Genomic DNA, 27,525 nt, shown 5'->3' with positions numbered 1-27,525 from the left:
AGATATGTAGAAATAGTCCAAACATCCTTGTTTATCCACGGTAGATTAAAAACCTCGGAAATGGAAACAAAAGCAGAAAAGGGAAGCAGTGCTAACCCTAGTGTAGAAATCCTTTAGATAATGGTATAATTAAACATTGGTGACAATTAGCTTCTCACCTTGTCTGGAGCCAGTAACCAGGCTCCAAGTATACAGACGTGGTGTCAAATATAGAGTGACACAGCCCTTCTTTACAGCAGCTTAAATATTGCACTAGCCCACTTGATTTAAAAAATATAACATTTATTGTGTATACAACTTTAAAACAATAAAATCAATACTCAAGTGTCAGTGCTCCGTCCAAGACGCGTTTCGCCTGTGTAATTCGGCTTTATCAATTGGTACAAACATGCTGCAAGTATGAACTTTAAATATCACCTACTGGTCGTTGATTGGTACATGGCGTCCGTGATACATCCAATCACGGCGCTCATGTTAGTGGGAGTGTAGGGACATAGCTGTTGATGATGATTCCGGTATCGTGACGTCATCACGCACGACGGCTCGTGCGTGTGACGTCACACGCGGAAGTAAACCCTCTTGCGTGCGTCCGTCCCACAATGCTAATAAGCCCGGGAAATGTTGTAACTCCTCCAAATGTCCGAAAATGTCCCATCCTGCTTCCTATCGTGACGTGGGCGTGTCGATCCGCACGATAGGAGTCGGCCATTTTTCTTGAGGGCAATGTGCTGGAAATCAATGTTCATATGTGGTCCAGTATAAATCCAATATTAAAACATGTTTAGATATGGTGAATTCTCAAAGGACATAGTCATAGTAAGAGAGGAGAGATAAAAAGAAGAAAGAAGTTGGTATTTTATCCAAAGTAAGGGAATACAAAATCCCTTCTCATATACACATCCCCACTGTGTAAATATATATCATAGTGACATCATTATTCAATTAATACAAAAGTGCATAGTGTGGAACTAGAATGGTGACTTCACATATTTAAAGGCTTATACAAGTAAAAAATATATATATTAAAAATATATAGAAAATATATATCAAAAAATATATAAAAAAATATATAAAAATATATATAAAAGTTAAAAGTTACCATTAATATGGATAAATAAAATTATAAAAAGTGACAAATCTCAAAGTCATCATTCAGTCCGTGGGGTTGCATAGTATCCAAATTAAATATCCATTTCATCTCTGTTTGTCCTATGGTCTTAATTAAATCACCCCCTCTCCAATTTGTGGAAACCCTTTGAATACCCATGAATTCCATATAGCTGGGGTCACAATTGTGTTTCTCTTTAAAATGCATAGAGACACTATGTTTTTCAAAACCGTTCTTTATGTTACGTATATGTTCTTGAATACGTGTATTCAATGTTATAATGGTCCTTCCTACATAGGTTAAATTGCATGGGCAAGTAATTTTATATATAACCCTTGTGGAATGGCAGGTAATGAGTTGTTTTATTTTAAACTTTTTTCTGATGTCCCTGGGATGCGTAAATTCCCTTATTACCCGTCTTGAGCTTTTAGTATTCCTACAGGCTCCGCATGAGCCACACCCATAAAATCCATTAGCCTCATTAAAAAAGGATGTCTTGGCAGTAGTACTTTGTAATGTTAAGTGGTTATGTACTAAACTGCTACTCAAGTTTCGTGCCCCTCTATAGGTGATCATCGGTGTATCAGGGAGTATAGAGTGAAGAACAGGATCATTTTTTAGAATCGGCCAATATTTTTTAATTATTCTCTTAAGCTGTTTACTGTTGCTATTGAAGTCGCAGATGAAATTAAGTCCCTGGTATTGTGTCTCCGTTTTTTTGTCCTTATATACAAGTAGGTCGCTCCTATCTTTCAATTCTACCTCACCATAAGCCTTCTCCAACAATTCATTACTATACCCTTTCTCTTTAAAATCGTGAAGTATTTTAGTAGATTGTTCCTCAAATTTTATGTTATCAGTGCAATTGCGTTTTATTCTTAAAAGTTGGGCTTTGGGGGCGTTCAACAGCCAAGGGGATAAATGACAGCTGTTCTCCCCTATATAGCTGTTGACCTCCACCTTTTTAAAAAAGGTGCAAGATTTAAGGACATTCTCCTCCACATATATGTTGAGATCCAGGAATTCAACCGAGGTTTTGCTAAAGTGACTAGTGAGTGCAATTCCCCAATCATTAGTATTCAAATGGGATAAGAAAGCAGTGAGAGACGACTCATCGCCCTTCCAAATAAAAAATATATCGTCAATGTAACGACGATAGGTGACGAGGTTTGCGTCCCATCTATGGTCACCATAGATAAACTCCTGTTCCCAGTGCGACATGAACAGGTTCGCATAGCTGGGCGCAAACCTCGTCCCCATCGCCGTTCCACATATTTGTAAATAAAATTGGTCGCCAAACCAAAAATAATTGTTCTTTAAAATCCACTCTATCCCCTCAATAATAAAATCAATCTGTTTATTAGAGAATTTCTTAGAGTTTTCCAAAAAGTGTCTCGTTGCTCTGCATCCTTGTGTGTGGGAAATAATAGTGTACAATGAACTAACGTCCGATGTTACCAAATAATAATCAGTATCCCAGGTGACCTGTTGGATAATCTGTAGGATGTTCATGGTGTCTCTCAAGTAACTCTGGCAGGTACTGACAATAGGTTGTAAACACTTGTCAATATACTGTGACAGCCTGTTAGAGATGGATCCTATCCCCGAGACAATTGGTCTCCCGGGTGGTTTATCTTTATCCTTATGGATCTTGGGGAGATAGTAAAAAACTGTGATCTTAGGATGTTGTACTTTTAAAAATTTATATTCTCTTGGATTTAAAATCTCATCCATTTTTCCTCTCTCAATTAAATCATTATAAGTATTTCTAATCTCTATTGTGGGATCCTTGTTCAGGGTTTGATATGTGTGTTGGTCATTCAGTAATCTAGAGATTTCTTGATTATAATCATCTATGTCTAGGATGACAATACCCCCCCCCCCCCTTGTCGGCCGGTTTTATGACAATTGTTTGGTCCTCTCTTAATTGTTTGAGGGCCTGTCTCTCTTTAAAACTTAAATTCTGTTCGTTGGGTCTGAGTTGTTTTATTTTGTTGACATCACTCATCACCATTTTTTCAAAGGTGGTCATCTCGCCAGAGATGCAACACCTTGGAAAAAAGGTGGATTTTTCTTTCAGATCCGTATGTATAATATCGGTGTCTAACCGAATCCCTGGATTTTCACCAACCAACACCAGGGAAACGGAGGCGAAGTCTAGAGGAAGGGGAGGTAGAGGAGGCATACGGGTTCACAAAAGAAAGGAAAGAAAAACACCAAAAAAGAATGGAATCTTCAACCTTTCTAAAAGAGAACTGACAGCACCACAGGTAGAACTATTGACGAAAGGACTTAAATTTGCCCCCACGAAACCCATTGATAGGTTCAGTACATACTTGGATCTGAATAGGTTTAAAAGAAAACTTTGTCTCAAAAAATTTTTTCTTAAAAATCCCATTGGTGAAAATCCAGGGATTCGGTTAGACACCGATATTATACATACGGATCTGAAAGAAAAATGCACCTTCTTTCCAAGGTGTTGCATCTCTGGCGAGATGACCACCTTTGAAAAAATGGTGATGAGTGATGTCAACAAAATAAAACAACTCAGACCCAACGAACAGAATTTAAGTTTTAAAGAGAGACAGGCCCTCAAACAATTAAGAGAGGACCAAACAATTGTCATAAAACCGGCCGACAAGGGGGGGGGGGGGGGGTATTGTCATCCTAGACATAGATGATTATAATCAAGAAATCTCTAGATTACTGAATGACCAACACACATATCAAACCCTGAACAAGGATCCCACAATAGAGATTAGAAATACTTATAATGATTTAATTGAGAGAGGAAAAATGGATGAGATTTTAAATCCAAGAGAATATAAATTTTTAAAAGTACAACATCCTAAGATCCCAGTACCTGCCAGAGTTACTTGAGAGACACCATGAACATCCTACAGATTATCCAACAGGTCACCTGGGATACTGATTATTATTTGGTAACATCGGACGTTAGTTCATTGTACACTATTATTTCCCAAACACAAGGATGCAGAGCAACGAGACACTTTTTGGAAAACTCTAAGAAATTCTCTAATAAACAGATTGATTTTATTATTGAGGGGATAGAGTGGATTTTAAAGAACAATTATTTTTGGTTTGGCGACCAATTTTATTTACAAATATGTGGAACGGCGATGGGGACGAGGTTTGCGCCCAGCTATGCGAACCTGTTCATGTCGCACTGGGAACAGGAGTTTATCTATGGTGACCATAGATGGGACGCAAACCTCGTCACCTATCGTCGTTACATTGACGATATATTTTTTATTTGGAAGGGCGATGAGTCGTCTCTCACTGCTTTCTTATCCCATTTGAATACTAATGATTGGGGAATTGCACTCACTAGTCACTTTAGCAAAACCTCGGTTGAATTCCTGGATCTCAACATATATGTGGAGGAGAATGTCCTTAAATCTTGCACCTTTTTTAAAAAGGTGGAGGTCAACAGCTATATAGGGGAGAACAGCTGTCATTTATCCCCTTGGCTGTTGAACGCCCCCAAAGCCCAACTTTTAAGAATAAAACGCAATTGCACTGATAACATAAAATTTGAGGAACAATCTACTAAAATACTTCACGATTTTAAAGAGAAAGGGTATAGTAATGAATTGTTGGAGAAGGCTTATGGTGAGGTAGAATTGAAAGATAGGAGCGACCTACTTGTATATAAGGACAAAAAAACGGAGACACAATACCAGGGACTTAATTTCATCTGCGACTTCAATAGCAACAGTAAACAGCTTAAGAGAATAATTAAAAAATATTGGCCGATTCTAAAAAATGATCCTGTTCTTCACTCTATACTCCCTGATACACCGATGATCACCTATAGAGGGGCACGAAACTTGAGTAGCAGTTTAGTACATAACCACTTAACATTACAAAGTACTACTGCCAAGACATCCTTTTTTAATGAGGCTAATGGATTTTATGGGTGTGGCTCATGCGGAGCCTGTAGGAATACTAAAAGCTCAAGACGGGTAATAAGGGAATTTACGCATCCCAGGGACATCAGAAAAAAGTTTAAAATAAAACAACTCATTACCTACCATTCCACAAGGGTTATATATAAAATTACTTGCCCATGCAATTTAACCTATGTAGGAAGGACCATTAGAACATTGAATACACGTATTCAAGAACATATACGTAACATAAAGAACGGTTTTGAAAAACATAGTGTCTCTATGCATTTTAAAGAGAACACAATTGTGACCCCAGCTATATAGAATTCATGGGTATTCAAAGGGTTTCCACAAATTGGAGAGGGGGTGATTTAATTAAGACCATTGGACAAACAGAGATGAAATGGATATTTAATTTGGATACTATGCAACCCCACGGACTGAATGATGACTTTGAGATTTGTCACTTTTTATAATTTTATTTATCCATATTAATGGTAACTTTTAACTTTTATATATATTTTTATATTTTTTTTTATATATTTTTTGATATATATTTTCTATATATTTTTAATATATATATTTTTACTTGTATAAGCCTTTAAATATGTGAAGTCACCATTCTAGTTCCACACTATGCACTTTTGTATTAATTGAATAATGATGTCACTATGATATATATTTACACAGTGGGGATGTGTATATGAGAAGGGATTTTGTATTCCCTTACTTTGGATAAAATACCAACTTCTTTCTTCTTTTTATCTCTCCTCTCTTACTATGACTATGTCCTTTGAGAATTCACCATATCTAAACATGTTTTAATATTGGATTTATACTGGACCACATATGAACATTGATTTCCAGCACATTGCCCTCAAGAAAAATGGCCGACTCCTATCGTGCGGATCGACACGCCCACGTCACGATAGGAAGCAGGATGGGACATTTTCGGACATTTGGAGGAGTTACAACATTTCCCGGACTTATTAGCATTGTGGGACGGACGCACACAAGAGGATTTACTTCCGCGTGTGACGTCACACGCACGAGCCGTTGTGCGTGATGACGTCACGATACCGGAATCATCATCAACAGCTATGTCCCTACACTCCCACTAACATGAGCGCCGTGATTGGATGTATCACGGACGCCATGTAACAATCAACGACCAGTAGGTGATATTTAAAGTTCATACTTGCAGCATGTTTGTACCAATTGATAAAGCCGAATTACACAGGCGAAACGCGTCTTGGACGGAGCACTGACACTTGAGTATTGATTTTATTGTTTTAAAGTTGTATACACAATAAATGTTATATTTTTAAATCAAGTGGGCTAGTGCAATATTTAAGCTGCTGCAAAGAAGGGCTGTGTCACTCTATATTTGACACCACGTCTGTATACTTGGAGCCTGGTTACTGGCTCCAGACAAGGTGAGAAGCTAATTGTCACCAATGTTTAATTATACCATTATCTAAAGGATTTCTACACTAGGGTTAGCACTGCTTCCCTTTTCTGCTTTTGTTTCCATTTCCGAGGTTTTTAATCTACCGTGGATAAACAAGGATGTTTGGACTATTTCTACATATCTCCTGAATAACACAGGAGTAAGTGTTTTGTTTACTGCTCAAACGCTCCACACTCTTTGGCACTATTAGGCATTAATCTGCACAATAGTGTTTTTTGTATATAAATTATAATGGAACTAGATAAATTGAATGGAAATGTATTCCAATTCACAATCTACCTCTTTGTAAGAAAAATTTTAAAATAACAATTATACAAAACATGCCAAACCTATATCTATATCCAACCCACTCAGTTACAGCGTACCCAGTCTGTGGATCCAAAAAGGTTTCTCTTTGGGACAGTTGTTTTAATCTATCCTCCAATCCCCCCCTCCCCCAACTCCCTACCTGACTCTCTGAAATTTATTGTGGACCAGTCCTGCACCTGGAGGAACCTAAAGAAGGTGATTGCCCCCCAGCCAACCAAGGGAGGCACCCAAAGGCGCATTGTCCTCATTCATGCCTTTAGGGAATAGTGTATCACATTTATATATCAATACATCTCTCTCAGCTTTAACTCTATTGCCACCACAGGGTGGATTTGTGACTGATTTGATTCCTAAAAACTGTAAGTGACACACATGATGTCCAGCTTCGTTAAAATGATGTGCTACTGATGAGATAATTAGCCCAGTCCTAATAGCACTTTTGTGATTCACTATGGGGATAGTCAGGGCTCTGCTGGTTTGTCCCACAACATGTCCCCCTACAACATGGGCATTTGATAAGATAGACTATATGGTTAGTCTGAAAATTGAAGTAGAAGTTCAACTTGAACTCATATTCCAAACTTGGTTGTGTTAAGGAAGTTAAGGAATCAACCCGCAATGCATTATTGCAATTGATGCACCTCCCACATCTATATATCCAAATGGTGGGGCACCACCAAATACCCCCCAATTCCTTGTCCATGCTTAAAATATGCCAGTGTTTTATGACAATTTATACAAAAAATACACAGGATAAGCGCTAGAGTGTCAACTAAGTATAGATATGATAGCAGGCAGCAAACAATACCCTCAAACCCGTACTGAAAGATATAGAGAAAACAATATACACAAAATCTAGGTTGCGCCAATATAAAGTCCAATTAGCCCAAAATTGCTGGAGCCTGTTCTCAACTGGTAACCGTACTGACTTCAGATGGTGGAAGTATATGGAATAACAGCAGAAAATAACCGGTAATGGTGCAGAGTGTATGGAACTAGGACATACAACATTAATGTATAAGGTATATCACTCATATTTGAGAGACATATAAGACCAGCTCTGAGTTTAACAGCATGTGTTGGTACTATCCCAACTGATGGATATGTAGATCTGGGTGGTGGTCTCTCCAACATTTGGCTTGATATATAAAAGATTAAAAAAAGAACAATAGTGCTTACTGTAGAGCAGTAGAACCTGTTCATAAGGTAGTGCTTCAGCAGTATAATCCCCACCAAGGATATAATGTTGGGTAACTCCTTCAAGAAGTAGTATCCTTATTAAGCAAGTATTTCAGTGCCAGGAACAGAAAAAAATGTTAAAAAAATTATAAAAGAAACTAAAAGCACAAACAGTCTAATAAACTGACAAATTCAACCAGTAGGGAATGCCAAATCTACTTTAATGCTTTAAAAACAAAGGTTAAAACAACACGCATTTTGCTAACATCTACACTTATCTGTCAATAAATGATCTTGAAAAGTCAGGGATCACTAATCCTGGTTGTGTACAGAGAGCCTCTTTCAACATTGCCAGGGCTTGTTCACCCTCTGGTGACCACTTTATCATCACAGAAGCTTGATTTGATAAGATCAGTGAGAGAGGTCTTGCAATTGTTGCAGTGTTTGGGATAAACCTCCTGTAATATCCAATCAATTACAGAAATAATCTGGCTTTCTTTTTAGTAAGGGGTTTTGGACAGTTTTGAATGGCTTCCACCCAGGCCATCTGAGGTTTAATCTGTCCCCTCCCAAAGAACTAACCTAGATTTTTACCTCCACTAGTCCCAAAGTACATTTTAAGGGATTAGCAATTAATGCAGCTCTGTGGATAGAATCTTGAATCACCTGAACTTTAGGAAGATGCTGCAGCATAACAGCAATATGGCCTAAGAATTCTGTCCATTTGAAAGGTGGCCAGGTCTCCATGTAACCCAAACAGTAATATGTTATATGGAAACAGGCAATCTGAATTCTAGATTTTTACAATCTCTCTATGAGCTCATCTACTCTAAGCATCGGATATTATTTGCGTTTTGAAACAGCATTTAATATTGTGGTAATCACTGTAAAACCTCAGTGAACAGTGGCAGCAACACAGTAGGACCACTCCACTCACTCTGAGACTCTCAAAAGGCCAACATGTTTTTAATCGCTGCCCGTACAGCCTCTTCCTAGGGTTTAAGGGCAGAGATCCATCTTGTACATATTTTTCTTGTACCAAAATCTTTCACTTCCTGTTTGTCATGGGGAGACAGGGTTTCTGATATATTAACTTCAGGTTCTTTAGCAGGTATTTCTGTGTTGTTGTTTTTTTTTTTTAGAGTTATTAAAAACTTCCATGGTTGTACTAGTTTTTTGTTTATTTTTTTACATTCTGTATTTTTGTAATTCACAGTTCAATCACATCGGTGCAGATATACAGACATGGTTTGTAAACAGGTAAATCAACTTGTACTGAATAATACATATCAAGCAAAATGTACATCATACTGTTAAATCACTTTTAGTTATCATATAAGGTCCTCATGGGTAACTAGCCTGTGGGAATTGCTTGCCCTGACGGTAGATCCAAATGTGGTGCAATAAACTAGAAAATTTAAACTTTTGCAACTAAGAGACATACAGTCGGAACTACAAGTGTAAGGCCTGGTTAAGTGGGTATACCTAGAGTCTAGCTTGTTTAGGCAATCACAGGCGGGGGGGGTTTAGGTATGTAATCTATCAACCACTTGTTCTGTTGTGAGGTATGGTCCCTTTGGTAAACTAAAAATAGTAAATGTGTGGAAGCAAAAAATTAAAACCCAAAAGCAATATTCAGTAAGGCATAGGTATAAAATTTAAAAAGCAATAAGAAGGAATAAGTGGCGCTTACAAATATGAACCTGGTGCTGCTAAAAAACCCAAGTGTATTGCCACTAATTACACTTAAAATGTGATAAAGCTGATGTAACGAGCCGCCGTTCAGTAGAAAGACTCCTACTAACATGGGAATTCGCACAAATGCCAGCATAGCCATGGATGGCAAGCCTATCGGGACTTTTATTCCACGAACAGAAACCGACCGCAAGGCCAAAACTTATGGAACTATTTTCGGATACTGTTGCCTGTGCGGTCGGTCAAAACTTTAACCCCTCGTCCGATCTGGGTGATTTTTGAATATGTTATTCACCCAGATCAGGGCTATCAGGGGATACCATATATAGGGCTGTATTTGGGGTACATCTAGAACTTGGGGAAAAATATGTACATTTTAATTTTGTTAACAGATAAGCTGATGGGAGGAGATGTGTGGGTTGTACCTTGTACTTTATTGGTTAATGTACTAATTATTGTGGGTGGCTCCCTTGCACGGGAGCATTGCATAAAAGCAGGGGTTGTGTGATTAAAAGGCGGTTCAGTTCTGCTCCTGATACTGTGTGTCGTCCATTTATTGGGAAAGTGATGAAATATTGCTGGATTATATTGCTGATTGTGCCTGCTACTCTATTGGATTTACAACTTGTTCCTGAGCCATTCTAGGATACCAGCGGAAATAGGCTGTGGGAGACCAGCTCTCCGCTACAGCTGAAAACCCAGTAAGGTGGTTTGTGCACCTAGAAGTTCTATTAACCTTCTAATATATGTTCTTGATAACAGTAAAAGAGAGTTATTTATCTACCAATAGAGGGAGAAGATAGCCCTGCAGACTGAAGCACCCGGGAAGTGTCAGAACCCATGTGACGTCAGAAAGTGGACATGAGTGAACGTGGTTAGTAAGAAACCCACCAAGCTCCCAAACGAGCATGCCGGTTTGATTCTGCTGTACAGAAGGATTGCTCTGTAGTTTGGGAGATTGGACTGCACTTCTAAGTGGTCACTCAGTGGATCCAGAAGTAGGCTGTCTGCATCACATCCCAGTCTGATCTGCAGGCTCGGAGCTGCTGGCTGGAGAGCACACTCTGTTTGTGTTTGTGGACTTCTATGGGATAAACGTGGTCACCTTAGCTGGATCCCAGAGAAGGATTTCTGACTTGGCCTCCCGAGGCCTGACACTGAGAGAGAGTCCATTGGGAGTCCCAGTGTGACCAGTAAGGCCGTTGACTCAGTAAGATCATGTACTGCATGTTTGGAGTTACCGTGGAGGTCTAGCAGTGTGCGAGTCATCTGCCAATGGTATTGGATGCTGTGCTTTCTAAGGAGAGCTGTAAATGCTCTGAGGGACCTTCTCCAAGTCCAAGTGCCTCCCGAAATGTCAGCATAGAAAGTTAGTTGAATCCCTTCGAAGTTGTAAAGGGCTTGCTCCTTCACAACCTCTAAAACTGCCACTTCAACTTTGCCTGCTTGAAAGTGACCTACCATGGCCGTTGGGGCTCTTGGCAACTTGGATGTAGCAATCTACTCCCACAGACTTGACCTGCCACAGGGGCAACAGTGCCACCATAAGTCGCCTCAATACATGCAGTAATTCTGCTGTGTAAATTTTCTCAGGGATGCCTCCTATTGTCACGTTGTTCTTGCATTGCATATCCTCCAGTGCTGGGCATATATGTTATGCTTTTGTTGAAGCCCCTTTATCATCTGCTGCATGGAAGTCAGTTGCTGGGAGTGTTCCTCAGAGGTGTACTTCACTGTAGCAACCTAGCCTATCAGGACTGGAAGGTCGGCTCTCAGTTTTGCCACATCAGTGAGTATGTCCTTCTGTAAATCTGCCAGTAGTTCTTTTAGTACTGTGGTACTTACCGGGGTTGTGTCAGGAATAGCAGCTGGATGTGCTAGGGTAAAACCAACTTAGCTGTTAAAACCAACTTATCCTCACCCAGAAATAGCTCATCTGAGAGATCAGAGTAGGCCTCTGGATAATCGGCCATCTTTGGCCTGCCACCAAAGGTCTATGATACTGTGGTCTGTCTAAGGCTTGTCTGCCTTTAGTTTTTTTGGTCTTTTGACCCATTATGCATTCTGCTCCCTTTTCTGTCACATCAAGTCTCCCCATTTTGAGTTTGGTGCCCTATTTTAGGGGTAAATTGGTGCATTCGATCGGAGCTCTAAAAGTGTACAGCCACCCAGCTCAATAACTTAGCTCAGCCCTAATAGCTAAACTTGGTACAGCTGCTCTGGCTTTCTACCAGGTTTCTTTACTTTGTAATTAACTTCCCCTACTCATTCAATCACCTCATATGGCCCATGTCAGGATGCAAGGAATTTGTTCTCTACTGCAGGGATTAGAACTCTGGGTTAAAGGTCCAAACCCTAGCATTTCTATTTTCTGTGCTTCCTGTGCATTTTGCAAGTGTTCCTTCACAATCGTCATGATAGCCTCCGTCCTATCTTTTGTTTTGACAGAGGGGGTAATGTAAATTGCAAAGGAATGTGAAAGGGGCAGATGGTTTGCAACATGGATTGATCCTTTGATTAATCAAAAGCTCTGCAGGGTGTGAGATTCTACACTTGAGATGCCTGGATGTCTAGTCCCACTGTAAACTAGTTGGCTTTAGCCATATGGCCTGTACTTTTCAATTGATGAGTTGATTTCTTTGATATGTTAATGATCATTAGCTTTCAAGAAAAGAGAAAAAGCAAGCCTTGTGTCCCAGTATCACATCCAAAAGAAAGAAACCTTAATATTTACCCACAGAATAATAATTAAGCCTTTTTTTTGTTATATTTGGAATGTGACCTGCACAATCTTCTAATCAAGCCCAAATATGATTTGCGTAACTTAACAATAGGGGAAGGGATTGTGATATCCACTATATTGGTTTAGGAGTGTGACATATCTATGCATTGGGAAAATGGTAACAAATTCATAGATGCAATTATTATTTCTGTGGCAAGTACATAAGAGGAGATAAAACCAAATGTTTCCATTTGGATTGATGTTAGTCTGGAACACAAGGGGGTGGTCACTTATAGTTACTATAGGTACGCCTTATCTCCACCTCTGGACGAGGTTTGGTAATCCACAGGGTATATCTCTAATGATACTGAAGTGTGCATTGTACTTGAAGGGCCAGAATCTAATTCTAAGTGAGTCACCATCTTTCTTACCAGAGACCCCCTGGGGCAGAAGTTTTACTTTGAAGAGCTGAGTAAGTGATCAGAAGAAGATGACTTCTTTTATCTTATCCCTATTTTTTTTTTTATAATTCTTTATTTATTGTTGACATATGTATCAGACTTGGTATTAACTGCAAGGTTGGTAGTTACAATCACATTGCGCGTGTCATGGTGGTTACAGTACATAGCAGGTGTAAAAAATTACCGTGCTGGTTTAGTTTTCCTAGAGGTTGCTTTTGTAACCAATCTTATTGTCTCTGTATCTCCATTCGCAAGTACATAGGCATATCCCTTTTGTTTTTATCTGTTGTTGGTGTAAATCAAGCATGTCAAACTCAAAGTCTAGCACGGGCCAAATAAACAATGTTTAAGTTTATGTGGACCGCAAAAAAAAACACTTTAATTTTCATAGAAACGTAGGTTTATTCTGAAAAGTACAATATAAAAAAAAAAACAGCACACCCTCTACTAAACTACAGCACCCCCCTCTACTAAATCCCTGTGCGGCCTGTGGTATACCTCAAACAGCGCCGTCCACCCCCTGTGCCAAAGCGGATCCTCCTGCTACTTATTGAAACCCTGTGAAGGTGGAGCACGTCACGTCAGAATGTGACATGGCGTTGCGTGCCTCTGTGCACTTCCAGGTACTCCACTGTCCAGCCACGGCCATCGCAACGCTGACCAACACACACACACTGACAGACACAACACTGACCGACACACACACACTGACAGACACACAGACACACTCACTGACAGACACACACACTGACAGACACACAGGCACAATGGATTTTTATTTAGCCTTTTTTTGAGGCTGAAGAGCTGAAACATTATGAATGGAGACTTCTGATTGTAAGTATATCTTTTTGAATAGGTATTGGATTTTTTGCCCTCCTCATTATTAGCAGGGGATAGTGAAGGGGGTAGGTAGGATTTTTCTTTTTTTGCGGGTTGGCTATGGGGGTGTTTACTATTATTTGGAGGGGTAGAGTAGTGAGTATTCCTTATTATAAATATTAGGGCCCCCACTTACCTGCATGGTTGGGAGCCAGGGGAGGGGACACTAGGTCTTACCCATTATAATAAGTATTAGTGCCCTCTCCACCATGGATTGGTGTTCAGGAAAGGGACAAAAGGTTTTCCCCCTTTGTCAAACATATTAGGGCCCTTACCCATCAGCATGGATGGGGCCCTTGGGAGGGTCAATAGGTCCCCCACCGCAAAATTTAAATTAGACCCCACCCGATTGCCCCCCATTATTTCTGAGGCCCCTTCCCCATGGGTTTCGGCTTCTTCTAGCTACTGAGCAGCAATTGCTGTCCAGCCACTAGTTTTAATATTTAATAGATATGCCCAGCTGGAGGCAAATGGAGGTATGTTACCTGCATTATATATAAATGTTTTTTTGTTTTTTTACCCCCATAGGATTTTTATTATATATATATATATATATATATATATATATATAAAATTTTCCATGTGGTGGCTGCCTAGCAAGTAATATACAACCACCACATAATTAATCTTTGCCCTGTTGAGTTTTTTAACTAATTGCCCACAGGCTGTTAGTGGGCAAATAATTTTTTTGTTTGTTTGTTTGTTTTTTAATCTGAGTGTTTTGAATTTACCAAGCCTGGATTTGCCACATTCGGGCCGGATTCCAACTGTCCGGTGGAATTTGGCCCTGCTGAAATCCAAACCATATTCAGACCAATTGTGGGCCTGTGGTACAAAATCCAGCTATTGATGAATTCCATCAACAGTGTATGGATTTTACAGCATGAATGGCCCTATAAGCAGCCAGATGTTTTTACTCCATTCATTTGTTCAGACTAGTGTATAACCCTGTATGTCTTTACCAATAATGGGAGGGAGAAGGTGAAAATACAGAGGAAATGCATTAAATAGGGTGATAGAGAGAAATTAGATTCAGACATGTTGCATGCTACTTTTGATATTAAAATTTCTAAGTAGAAGGATACTTTCCACTCCAATAAGATCCTAAAGGAGAAAATAATAATACATAACAAATAAACTTTATTAGCAACTCTAAAAAGTACTAGGACAAATTAAACAGTGTAGCCTGATAGGATGGGTAACAACCCTGAGTGAGATACTCAATAATAGATAGATGTGCAACTTCTAAATATCAATGAATTTAACTTATGCTTCACAATCAAAATAGGAGGCTCTCAACTCTGCTTTCTTGACTTGTCTCTACAGCTGACAGGATACGGAAGAATTGACACTACATTACATAGGAAAAAACAGCATCCAACCATCTCTTATGTTGGACTAGCCACCATCCAATACCTTTAAAATCTGGTATTCCCATCAGGCAATACTTGAGATTACGCCGGAACTGCTCCTCTATAGAGGAGTTTAAGTGTAAAGCCAATGAGTTACGCCATATGTTCAGAGAAAAGGGCTACCGCAATAGGGTCTTAAAGAAGGCCTTTCTGAAAGCCATAAATACGGAACAAGACCAATTAAAACCCGGAAGGTGGAACCTAGCCCCATAAGATGCATTGGCACTTTCGATGCCGGCTGGGATAACGTAAAAAATATCTTACACAAATTTTGGCCCATGCTTACCTCGGATAAACACCTCAAAAATTTACTTACGCTGTCACCTTCTATCACGGCAAGTAGAGGTAGAAATTTGAGGGATCTTTTATCACCAAGCCATTTTTCAAATGCCACATCAATTGGTTACTTTAAGAAATATCTACCAATGGGTACTTTTAAGTGTGGACACTGTAGTGCGTTACCCGTCATTAACAGACAATCCAAGATATTCTCCAACAGCAGTAGTATGGAAAATTTTCAATCTTGTTGTTTCTTTAATTGTCGCTCAATAGGTGTGGTGTATTTGCTCACATGTTCCTGCGGACTAAAATATGTGGGCAAAACTTTTCGCCCTTTTAAGTGTAGTATACGCGAACATGTAAACTCTGTCAAGAAACTCCTATCTCTAGACATCTCCAAATTGACCATAACAACTCATCAGCAGGCATCCGATTCACGGGTCTGGAACTTATACCACAACCACCACGTAAAGGTGGATGGGATACCAAACTAAGACAGAGAAAGGCTTTCTGGATCTATCGCCTCAAGACCTTATCTCCAAACAGTCTAAATTAAGGGTTTTCATACTCTCCATTTATCTGACTATACCTCAAAATAGTCCTCACTGTTGATCTCTAAACATTAAGCTTACCATGTACATACATATACACATGAAGGATTCTTTAATCAATACGAAATGTTCATGTGTACATTTGCACTTTAGAACCTCAATAGATCATGCCATAATGTAGCATATTTGCCCCCCCCCCCCTCCCGGCTCAGATTTACTTTATCAATATATTTTGAGCCTAATGGGGGTAATTTAATGGATGAATGTAAGCTCGTGTCGTGGAGTAACTGGGAGTAGGTGCTATCCCCTATACAGATATGCGATCAGCACATTAGAGGACGACACACTACATGTCCATCAAACCCACGTGGGCTCTTCCTAGTGATGCGAGCAGTTAGCCACACCCACGTCCCTTTCCCATTGGTCAATGCACATGCCGACTAACCTGTTTTACGGACGGCTGATTAAGGTATAGCATATTTAAACCTTTCTGGTGAGTAGTCACATTCACGTTTGCCCCTGAGGACGGTGTATTATCACGCCGAAACGCACGTTAAAAAAGAAAAAATCACCCAGATCAGATCAGGGGTTCAGAAATGTTATGAAAATAATAGTTTTGCCCAGGCACAGGCATGGTCTCATGCCCAAAACAGCTATGTACCGCTGGAGAACCACAAGGTTTTCATGCTGAACAAAGTTCGCAGCTAAGTCCCCCTGAAGTCTAATCGTGGTTTTGGACAATGCGAACAAGATGGCCGCCACCACGTGGTCGAATGGCATTTCAAATGGCTTCGGGAGTTCAGGAGCTCGAAGTGCCGCTTCGAAAGTTCGAATAATTAATGTCCAAAGTCATAAGAAGTACAAATAGGGTTTTTAACCATAATAAATTAAAGGGGCCATAGTCACAGGGTACAAGGCTGACAAGTAGTCCCCTCCAAACCCCATTGGTGAAGTGGCTTTCGCCACAAGCGCCAAAAGATTCTGTAGCGCTTTACAATGGGTGGACTAACAAACATGTAATTGTAATCAAACAAGTTTCATGCACAGAAACAGATATATTATTCTTCAATTAAGTGTTTTGAAGAAAAAAAATACTGGTATTAGTTGCGCTAAAAGACTATAAATTAGTGTACAAAAGAAAACTACAACTTAAAAAAAATCTTCAAGATGGCTGGTTTATAGCAGCAGTAAAAGTTGATTTGTGTTACTGTCAGTTAAAATGAACATTTCAAAGTGAGTTAATAATGCATGATGAAATGTATGTCATTCAAACCAGTATAACTATAGATACAAGCAAACACTCCTCCCCTTGCATACCAAGGCTGGATGGATCCTAAAAGGATGTAAACTGAGCCCTTAAACACACTTCAGCATATACTTTTACAGCTAGACATACACACACTCACATACTTCAACAGATCTATTCACAACTTACATGCACATATATCAACACACTGCACTGCAAAGCTCACACATTTTGTACTTTAAATAATTTGGTATTCCAAGCAAAATAATAATCACACTGGATTAGAATTGACTAATCCATACATTTAGCATACACAAAACTCACTGCTTTCTCTGATTCAAGCACTTGGCTATACTCTGAAACTCGATCTTTACTCCTGGAAAGGATTAGCAGCTGATCACTTGTTAACTGGATCATTGTGGTGAGTATGTACTCTTAGATCTACAGCATATTTACTTCTCCCGCTTACTCTGTATTTGTGCTACAAGGGACAAAGAATGTTTCTATGTTGACAGTTTACTTATACAAATAGTATTTAGGGCATATACCAGCCAGTCATAACCGATAAAATACTTGCAAAAATAGTTGTGTGTGATAAATCAAATATACCAATAAATATTGTTCCATCTTATTTTTCTTATTTGTACATACAAATAAAATGTCTAAGAATAGTAGAATAGTATTTCAAAATAACTCATCATATATTTATTGACAGTGATCAATTAAGGCACATATGTAATTATAAACTTACTGTCTGATTATAATTGTTGTGTATGCAGCATTTTAGTTTATATCAATAATGTATTTATAAAAGATATGTGACTTAATAAATAATAAACCTAACCGTGCACAGGAGATTGTTCTACCAGACTTCTCAAATGTGTAATTATTTCTGACGCTCTCACATTACTTTCTATCTTTCCCAAGTTGGAAGCTAAAATGTGGATCACCATTTTGGTGAGAATTCTCGCTTAGCTGCCAACAGTTTTATATTTGAGACTTCTGTCCAAGGACCATCTCACCAGTCTAAAATCTGCATGTCAGTTCAGTTTCAGATCACAACTACTAAATAGTAATGGTGTATACATAAGTGCCGGTGTGTGTATTTCTGAGTGTCTCTGTGGCATTGTCTACCAGTGTATGTGCCTGATAGTGTGTGTCTGACAGAGAGTATCCTTGTGTGTGAATGTTTCTTTGTGAGCATGTGTCTGGGACTGCATGTGTATGGGGTAGCTGCTTGCAGTGTGTTTTGTCTATTGGGGCTCTCTGTAATCTTTGTGTGTGTGTGTGTGTGTGTGTGTGTGTATAATGAACGTCTTCAGTTTGTTACTGTGACAAGGTGAGTAAAGGGGTAACTGTGGCAGGCTGAGTGTGGCAGGGTCAGTGGGGTACAAAAGACCAGGTTGGGGGGGTGAGTGTAACAGAATGAGGGAGGGTGAGAATGATAGGGGTGATTGTGACATACCGGAGGGAGTGTGACAGGGCAAGGGGAAGTAAGTGTGACAGGATTGGAGGAAGTTAATGTGACAGGGTAAGTGTTGCATAGTTGGGGGTGTATCACAGGGTTGGGTTGAATGTGCCATGTTTGGAGAAGGAAGTATAACAGAATGAGGGGAGGGGAGTGTGACAAGATTAAGGGGGTTACTGTGGCAGGATTAGAGGTACTAATGTGTAAGGGTGAGTATGGCAGGCTTGGGGAGGAGAGTGCAACAGTGTTTTGGATGAGTGTGGCACAATTGGAGGATGGGATTGGCGGTGTTTATGTGGTAGGGTGAGTGTGGCAGGGTGAAGGAGGTGAGTGGGACAGACTGATAGAGGATGAGTGTGACAGAGTTGGGGATAAGTGAAGCAAAGCAAGTTCAGGTGAGTTTGGTATGGTTGGAGGAGTAAGAGTGACAGGATTAGAAGGGGTTAACGTGAGTGTGGTTGGGTGAAGTGGTTGACAATGTGTGAGGGCTGAAAGTGTTTGGAAATGGTGATAGTGTATGTGTAGGGGGTTACAGTGTGTGTGGGTCGGGGTGACCGCGTGTGAATGTGGGGTGACTGTGTGTGGAGGGATGATAGGGTGTGGGTGGGGGTGACAGAGTGTGTGTGGCAACTGTAACAGGGTGTGTGTGGAGGGGTTACAGTGATGTGTGGGGGCTGTGACAGGGTGGGTGTGGGGTGACAGGGTGTGGTGGGGGCTGTGATAAGGTGGAGGGGCTGTGATAGGGTAGGGGTGTGGAAAGACTGTGACAGGGTGAGGGGGGTAGAGGGGCCTAAAAATTACCTTTTTTTATTACATAATTTCCTAGGTGGTCCACCTAGGATTAATTCCCTGGTAGTCCGGTGGATTCCCCTGGTGATTGGCTCTTCGGTCTGTAGCTCAGTCAGATGCAGAGCCCCAGACCTCGTGGTAAGTGTCTCGCGATCTCCAGAAGTATCAGAGCATTGTCATGGTAACTCGAAGCAACACTCTGATAGGCTACACTTCAGTCTGTAGCTCTGCACCTGGCTAAGCTACAGACTGAAGACTGCTGGGCTCCCAGTCAGGGCAGACTGAGCTGAGGGCCCTCGCACCCAGCAGCATAATGAACAAGCCACCAGGCCCCCTGCCATGTCAGTCTGCCCTATGGCGATTTAGGCAGCCAGGAGGCACCAGTCAGCGTGAGGCCTTAGGCGGCTGCCTAAATCACCTTATTAGAGAGCGGGCTCTGGGTCCTGTAGCTTCCTGGTTGGTTAGTGCAGTGGAGCTAATCTCAAGAGGCAGCAATCGCTCAGAGCATCTGCCTTGCAAGTACTTCTCATTGAGCTCCAGTGGGAAGTCTGTGATTGGACATCCACAGAAAGTTGGAAGGGGTTGAAAGGGTAGGGCAAAGCTGCAGACAAGAGATCTAAAGTGTTTGCTAGCTGTGTTATATATACTGCCAATGAAAAAATGCATGATTAAATGCACTTATGTTTTTATTGGAGGTATATCTACTAAGTAGTGATAATCTGTCTATCTATCAATCTATCTATGTATTATTACTATTATTATTATTATTATTATTATTATTGCCATTTATAGGGCGCCAACAGATTACGTAGCACTTTACAATATTATTAGAGGAGGGGATTTAACCAGAAATAGGACAATCACAAGAAAACTTACAAGAACGATAGGTTGAAGAGGACACTGCTCAAACAAGCTTACAGTCTATAGGAGGTGGGGTATAAAACACAATAGGACAGGAGATAGCAATCAAATAAGGTGGGAGTAAAGCAGAACTGGAGGAGAGAGTAGAGTGCTGCCCTTTAGGAGAGAGCAAGACCTCTCATCAGGCCATGCAGGCCAGAATTGATGCTCTGGAAGATGCGCAACGGTGCAATAATTTGAAGATACAAGGTATTGCTAAAGTATCCCACCCTTTATCAAACGCCTGTTGGCCAAAGGAATGCAATTCGATCACTGCTTCCGTTTTCAAAATCTACAAGGGTCCGTCTGTGACTCCACGCAATGTGCTACTCCGCTTTTCCCTATTCAGGGATAAAACTGCAGTACTGGAAGCATTACGAGGCATATAGCCCCACAGTTTAGTTACTTGATGGCTTACAGGCCTCACCACACCATCCGCGGGCAACCTCTACCCCTGATACGTCCGTGTTAAGGGGCTCAATGCAATAGCAGGGATACCCCATAACATACACTAGACTCATTTTATTATATCCCTTTGACTTATGACCGTATCTTTAGTACTTCATTCACTTTATTTTAATAAAACTGTTCCCTACGTTAGTTTTGAAGCACATATGTTCATGTATATAAAAAAAGTGCTAGTCCATCGTGATACTCATGTCTCGCACAACGACTCCTGTACCCTGTTGATGCTGTAGTGTCGTTTAAAACCTGTGTGATCATTCATGCATGAACAAAATAAAGATTATTTATTTTTTTTTAAATGTGATGATGGATGTGATGTGGTTCTTTTAGAAACATAACATTTATAAAAATATGAATAAATACGTTTAGTGCATATGTTATGAAGAAGCTGAGGTTCCAAATACATTAGAAGTAGGGTTGGAAAACTTTAACTACATGGGATATACATTATTTATAGCCAAGGTAACAGGATCTACCACAAGATTGTCACTGCATTTGTTACCACTTTCCAAGCTGCTGGGGTAGAGGCTGTTTCATTTATGCTGTTTGTAGTATCAGTGCATGAATTTGGGGGGAGGGGATGTCTGTGGAGTGTGTGTATGAAGGGCAGCCATCAGGGGATTACAACCATGACGGTTGTCACGGGTCCGGCAGTCCTGGGGGGCCCCACATTCCCCATGTGAAGAGGAAATCGGCATGTATCTTAAGGGGCCCGGTCAACACTGCAGTTGTGTAATAACACGACGGGGCCACTTTAAAAATGCCAGCTGCAAGTACTGCTGTGAGGAAGTGACGGCCAGTCACTTCCTCCCAGCTTACTCCACGCGGGAGGGAGGAGAGACAGCGTGGAGGCCATGAAGAGGGAGAGCCAGATCGACTTCCATCAGCCCCAGCCACCCTCCTGCACCGAAAAGGTAAGAAACAGAAGGGTGGCTGAAAAATGTCCTGCATGTGTGTGTGTGTATGTCATTATGTATGTATTTTTGTCAGTATGTATGTATGTGTGTATGTGTCAGTATGTGTGTCTGTATGTCAATATGTATGTATGTGTCTGTATGTATGTCAGTATGTATGTGTATATGTTTGTGTCTGAATGTATGTGTCTGTATGTCCTTATGCATGTGCGTGTGTCTGTATGTATGTTAGTGTGTGTCTGTATGTGTGTATGTCTGTTTCCGTATGTGTGTCTGTTAGTATGTATGTGTCTATGTGTCAGTGTGTGTGTCAGGAATGTCTGTGTATCTGTGTGGCAGTGCATGTGTGTCAGGAATGTTTGTGTCTGTGTGTGTGGATCTGTGTCCTTTTGTGTCAGTGAGTGTATCTGTGTTTCTGTCTGTGTGTGTATTTGCATGTGTGTCAGTGTATGTGTCTGTGTATCAGTATACACTACAAACAAATGCACACCTGCATTCACACACATACAATAAGGGGGGAAAGTATTTGATCCCCTGCTGATTTTGAACGTTTGTTCAAAATCAGCAGGGGATCAAATACTTTCCCCCCCTCATTGTATGTGTGTGAATGCAGGTGTGCATTTGTGTGTAGTGTATACTGATACACAGACACATACACTGACACCCATGCAAATACACATGCAAATAAATTATCAGTCTATAATTTTAATGGTAGGTGGATTTTAACAGTGAGAGGCAGAATAACAACAAAAATCCAGAAAAACGCATATAAAAAAAGTCATAAATTAATTTGCATGTGATTGAGTGAAATAAGTATTTTATCCCCTACCAATCAGCAAGATTTCTGGCTCCCAGGTGTCTTTTATACAGGTAACAAGCTGAGATTAGGAGCACTCTCTTAAAGGGAGTGCTCCTAATCTTAGCATGTTACCTGTATAAAAGACACCTGTCCACAGAAGCAATCAATCAATCAGATTCCAAACTCTCCACCATGGGCTAGACCAAAGATTGTCCAAGGATGTCAGGGACAAGATTGTAGACCTACACAAGGCTACAAGTCCATCGCCAAGCAGCAATGTGACAACAGTTGGTGTGATTATTCGCAAATGGAAGAAACACAAAATAACTGTCAGTGACCCTCGGTCTGGTGCTCCGTGCAAGATCTCACCTTGTGGAGTTTTAATGAACTCCCAGAACTACACTGGAGGATCTTGCTAATGATCTCAAGGCAAGTGGAACCATAGTCACCAAGAAAACAATTGTTAATACACTATGCCGTGAAGGACTGAAATCCTGCAGTACCTACAAGGTCCCCCTGCTCAAAAAAGTACATGTACAGGCCCATCAGAAGTTTGTCAATGAACTATTGCCCCTAACTCCCTCCACTCACTCCAGCCGGTATCAATCAGCACACATTACTGCCGAGCGCATTTCCTGCGCTGCTAGCCTACGTTTATGGGGGCTGTTAAGTCCCTTAACGTTAAGGGAGAACAATTGCATTGAATTAACCATTGGATTTGGGAGTCAGAGTATTTTTTTGGCAGGTGTTAGTCGTTCTGTTTGGGGGTTCCCTTTGGAATTGTGTGGCGGTGTGTGGCGGTGTCCAGATCGCCTTCCGAGAAGGTTGGTAGGGTTTTGCATGGTGTGGTCTGGCCTACAGGGTATCAAGTAGTACAGCCAGGTGTTGGGCAATGGTAGAGACGTAAACATAAACATATGCAAAACCAAAAACAAGTAAACAAAGTATATCCAAGATGCCCCTTTGGTCGTGGGCATTTTACGCGATTGGCCTGCAGCCCATGCCGAAGCTGGGCAGCTGGTCAACCTGGGAGGCGTGATCTAAGGAGAGCAGCCATGTCAACGACCCTTTAAACATGGTTCATACATAAGACTTTTTGATGTTTAGGACCTTTGTGTGTTTTACCTTTGTGTTTTTTTTTTTTGTAGTCGTTAACTTGCCAGGGTCTATGTGTGTGCTCTCGTACAGGAGAGAGCTAATTTAAGACATCAAGGTATGTCGTATCAGTGTGGTGAAGTGTGTCATTGCATACATACATATTGGCATCATGCATTTGGGGGTATCGCACACGTTGTTGTCAGGGCGAGCCCGCCATGTGCCATTCCGTCGACAGCCATCGAGGCATCTTAGAGTTTTGTCCTGGAGGGTCCTGAGATCTGAATAGTCCCCAGTCCCGGAGAAGTTTCAGGCCTTCGGCGGGTTCCTCGATGCTATGGTGCTTATCTTTCCATATCAAGATCTTGGTGGGATAACCCCAATGATATTTGTGGCAAACCTAGCCACTTCAGACTATGGAACTAGATCCCTAAAGGTTGTCCTACACACTGCTGATATATTGTATTTGAATGTACTTTGTATTCTGCCTTGAAATGTATGGTTACATGTATTCCTATGGTATTCGTATGCTAGCAGCCGAAAGCGGCTAGCATTTACATGGTCGTTTCACGAACAGCAACTTTACCGGCTGTTCATGAAACGAATTAGGTACCGAACACAAGCCCACACACTTAGAGGCGTGTGGCACCAATTACCCGAATGCAACATTGTTGCAATCGGTAATTAAGTGGATTCTTAGGTGGCCGTCGTTCGACTACCGACCACGCGGCAGTCGGCCATCTTGGATCCTTTGTCTCCGGTCTTCTCCTATTTTGGGACCCATCGGTGTTCGGTACTTTTGAAACGAACTAAATAGATTAATGTATTTCGTGCGGCGTTCGGTTAGTTTAGCTGGGATCTGAGCGGTATTCACACGAAATGTACCCTCAGACCCCAGCTTTCTACCGAACGCCTGTTCGTGCAAATAAGACGAATATTGTTAAAGTTATAGATTTAAATGTGAAATGCCGGTTCTGCTGCACGAGGGGATAATCCACTTAACGGTATATTTCAGTGGGAGTATCCCTCTCGTGCAGCGGTGCCTGATGGGAGAAATGTACCAGATGTTAAGTCCCCCATGTAGCCCCTTACTGTATCACCCCTGCTTTGTCAGTAAGGAAACCCCTTGCATGGGGACGTGCATAAATACTGGAAGTTCTGAATAAAGCTGCTAGTTGACTCCCAGACTGTGTTTCGTCCGCTTACTTTTCAGCGCTGACTGTGGATTTACCTGTAATACCAGCGGAGATTGTGGATTCTAATATTGCACTCCGCTACAATATTGTATATTGTGGTTGCGCAGCGTCTTCGTGACCGAAATGAATTCCCGTCTTCTTTCCATGGTAAGCGCCGATAAATCTGCAAACAATTGGGTGCTTTGGTACGGCTCTGGGAGTTGTTGTAGTTTGCGTGCCGCGGTCATCAATGCTTCCTTAGATGTAAAGTAGTGGAATCTAACCACCGTGTCCCTTGGTGTATCTGTTGTGAGACGTGGGGGTCTTGGAATGCGGTGGACCCGGTCCATGAGCCACTTTTCTCTCTCTATGGCTGGTGCTAGTGCGGTGCAGAGGCCTATGATATAATCAGGGAGAGCATCATGTGTGACGCTGTCTGGGACTCCCCGGAATCTTACATTATTCTGCCTAGAGCGGTCTTCTATGTCCGCTGTTTTCCCCTTTAGAAGCATGTGCTCCTCTCGGAGCGTTCGCAGTTGCTCTGCGAAATCATTTTGTGTAGCACATATTTCTTCCGTCCACACTTCCAGGCGGTCTGTGCACTCACCAATGTAGGCCAGTTCCCGCTTAAATTCTGCAGTCATTTGTTTCATGTTGTTTTTAAGTCTTGCAGCATAGAAAATAGCCGTTTCTCACTTACTGGTGCCTCGGGGAGGAGGCTGTGTCAGTGTCATGCAGTTGGTCTGATGCAGGAGAAAGTCCCATGCTGTCGTCGCCATCTTGTGGAGACCTGCCTTTGTCTTTTTTGGCGGATTTTCTCTGGTACGTCATTTTCATTTGTTTGGTCGGGGCCATGGTGCCGGTGTCTGTCGGCGGGTAAGTTTGTGCTGGGTTTCTGGTCGTCTAATCTGCTTAATTATAGCGTTTGGGTACGTTGCGGCCGGGAGCTCTTACTCCATGCGACCGTTCGCTTCGGCTGTTGGACACGCCCCTCATCAATTCCTGTTATGATGGGTCATCCCGGTGGATTTAGGAGGTTTTTATGAACTTTCATCAAATTATTAAAAATAGCTGTCATTGCATGTTCTTGGTATGAGAAATAAAACTCCTCCTGATTGAAAATACCTTTTATTTTTGCCTCTGTAAGTATCATCCTGGAACTGATGAGTGGGGTCCATATTAAAAACTGAGAAGAGGAAAAGTGCCTTACTTATAAGCTTTAATGACAATAATGAAGTTACCCTTTTTACTGTAAAGATTTGTTTAGGTATGTGCAGATATGTGACTTTATATATTGAGCAGTATCAAGGGATGCTGCTAGCTTGGCTCTCACTCCATTTGAAGACCTTTGCTTGCAGCAGCTTTACCAGATGGGTCTTATTTCACAGATTTACAACTATAATTGTTAACATTTCACAATCTTGGGCACTTTGTGTGGGAGCATGACCTGGAGGGAGAAACTAGATGGTGACACATGGGGCTACATTTGCGAGGCAGTCATCAGGGTTTCCATTTATGTTACATCCCACGACCAGTTGTATAAAATTGTTTTTGGTGGTATACCACTTACTTATACCACCTACTGCTATTTCCTCTGATGATTGCTGGAGACTTTGTTGCCATTGTGGTACATGCATCCACATGTTGTCTTCAAGAGACCTTCTGCCTCAGCCCTTAGAGGGTTTTCCGATGAGAGCTCAGAAACTATTTAACAAAATTACCTTGGCTGCATCTTAGCTATGGACATTCTCCTTCTATTATCCAGGAGGTCAGGGCAAAAATGTATGAAAATCAATTAATTGATAAATTGACTGCTGCTGTTTATAACTATTCCTTCTTTTTACAAAATCTGGAGGATTTGACGGAATTACCCCTGGGGTCAAGCCCTGGATTGGTAAAGTTTTTGCTTAGCACAACGCAAGCAAATTTAATGACACTGCATTTGCTGGTCTCTTGTTACTGGTGTTCCCACAAGTGGGGTACCAAAAACTGGAGAGGGCTGGAATTTTTGAAGAAGATGCTGTTTGTGGTGAAGTGTGTGTTAAGGGGTCTGTTTGTGTAGCTAGAATGTGTGTGAGTGTGTGGTGTGTGTATGTGTGTGTACACATGTATAGGGGCTGCAGGCGAAAAAATATATTTTCCCCCTCCCTAATCTTACCTTGAATTGATGGGACATTGAGATCCTTGGTGGTACAGAGTGCTGCCTATCCACTGATTGCATGGCAGGCCACAGGATGAGATGGAGCTCTGGCACTTGCACTTAATGTCAGAGCACCTTGGGTTATTACAGCAATGCTCTGACACTGTAAGCTTGCGAAAGATATTAGAAGTGGAGGTGCAGGTGTAGACTTCCCACAGTTGCCAATAGTTGGCAAAGATTTCCAGGATCACTTTTTTTCTGGAAATCACATATATTAAGTAACACTAGTTATCTTCATATATACCTCAAATTAACTTTTTAATGAATGTTGCCAATAGTTGGCAAAGATTTCCAGGATCACTTTTTTTCTGGAAATCACATATATTAAGTAACACTAGTTATCTTCATATATACCTCAAATTAACTTTTTAATGAATGTTGCCAATAGTTGGCAAAGATTTCCAGGATCACTTTTTTTCTGGAAATCACATATATTAAGTAACACTAGTTATCTTCATATATACCTCAAATTAACTTTTTAATGAAGATATTAGAAG

General features: G+C 41.0%; 1 protein-coding gene across 2 annotated transcripts in view; it reads left to right on the top strand.

Annotated features, from left to right (window-relative positions):
- The window catches only part of ZNF593OS (ZNF593 opposite strand), a 343,969-nt gene that overhangs the window by 276,199 nt on the left and 40,245 nt on the right, over positions 1-27,525 (top strand). Inside the window, exon 1 of one of the 2 annotated variants that reach the window (XM_063453232.1) lies at positions 17,361-17,644. The exons of the other annotated variant lie outside the window; for it this stretch is intronic. The gene's annotated coding sequence lies outside the window, so the exon portion shown is untranslated. Of the gene's footprint in view, positions 1-17,360; positions 17,645-27,525 lie in introns of those variants that run through there. 2 annotated transcript variants of the gene reach the window in all.

This window comes from Pelobates fuscus, chromosome 1 (assembly GCF_036172605.1).
Source record: "Pelobates fuscus isolate aPelFus1 chromosome 1, aPelFus1.pri, whole genome shotgun sequence".
Taxonomy (NCBI): Eukaryota; Metazoa; Chordata; class Amphibia; order Anura; family Pelobatidae; genus Pelobates; species Pelobates fuscus.
The sequence above is the reverse complement of the archived record's forward strand: the minus strand, read 5'-3'. Positions and strand labels throughout refer to the sequence as shown.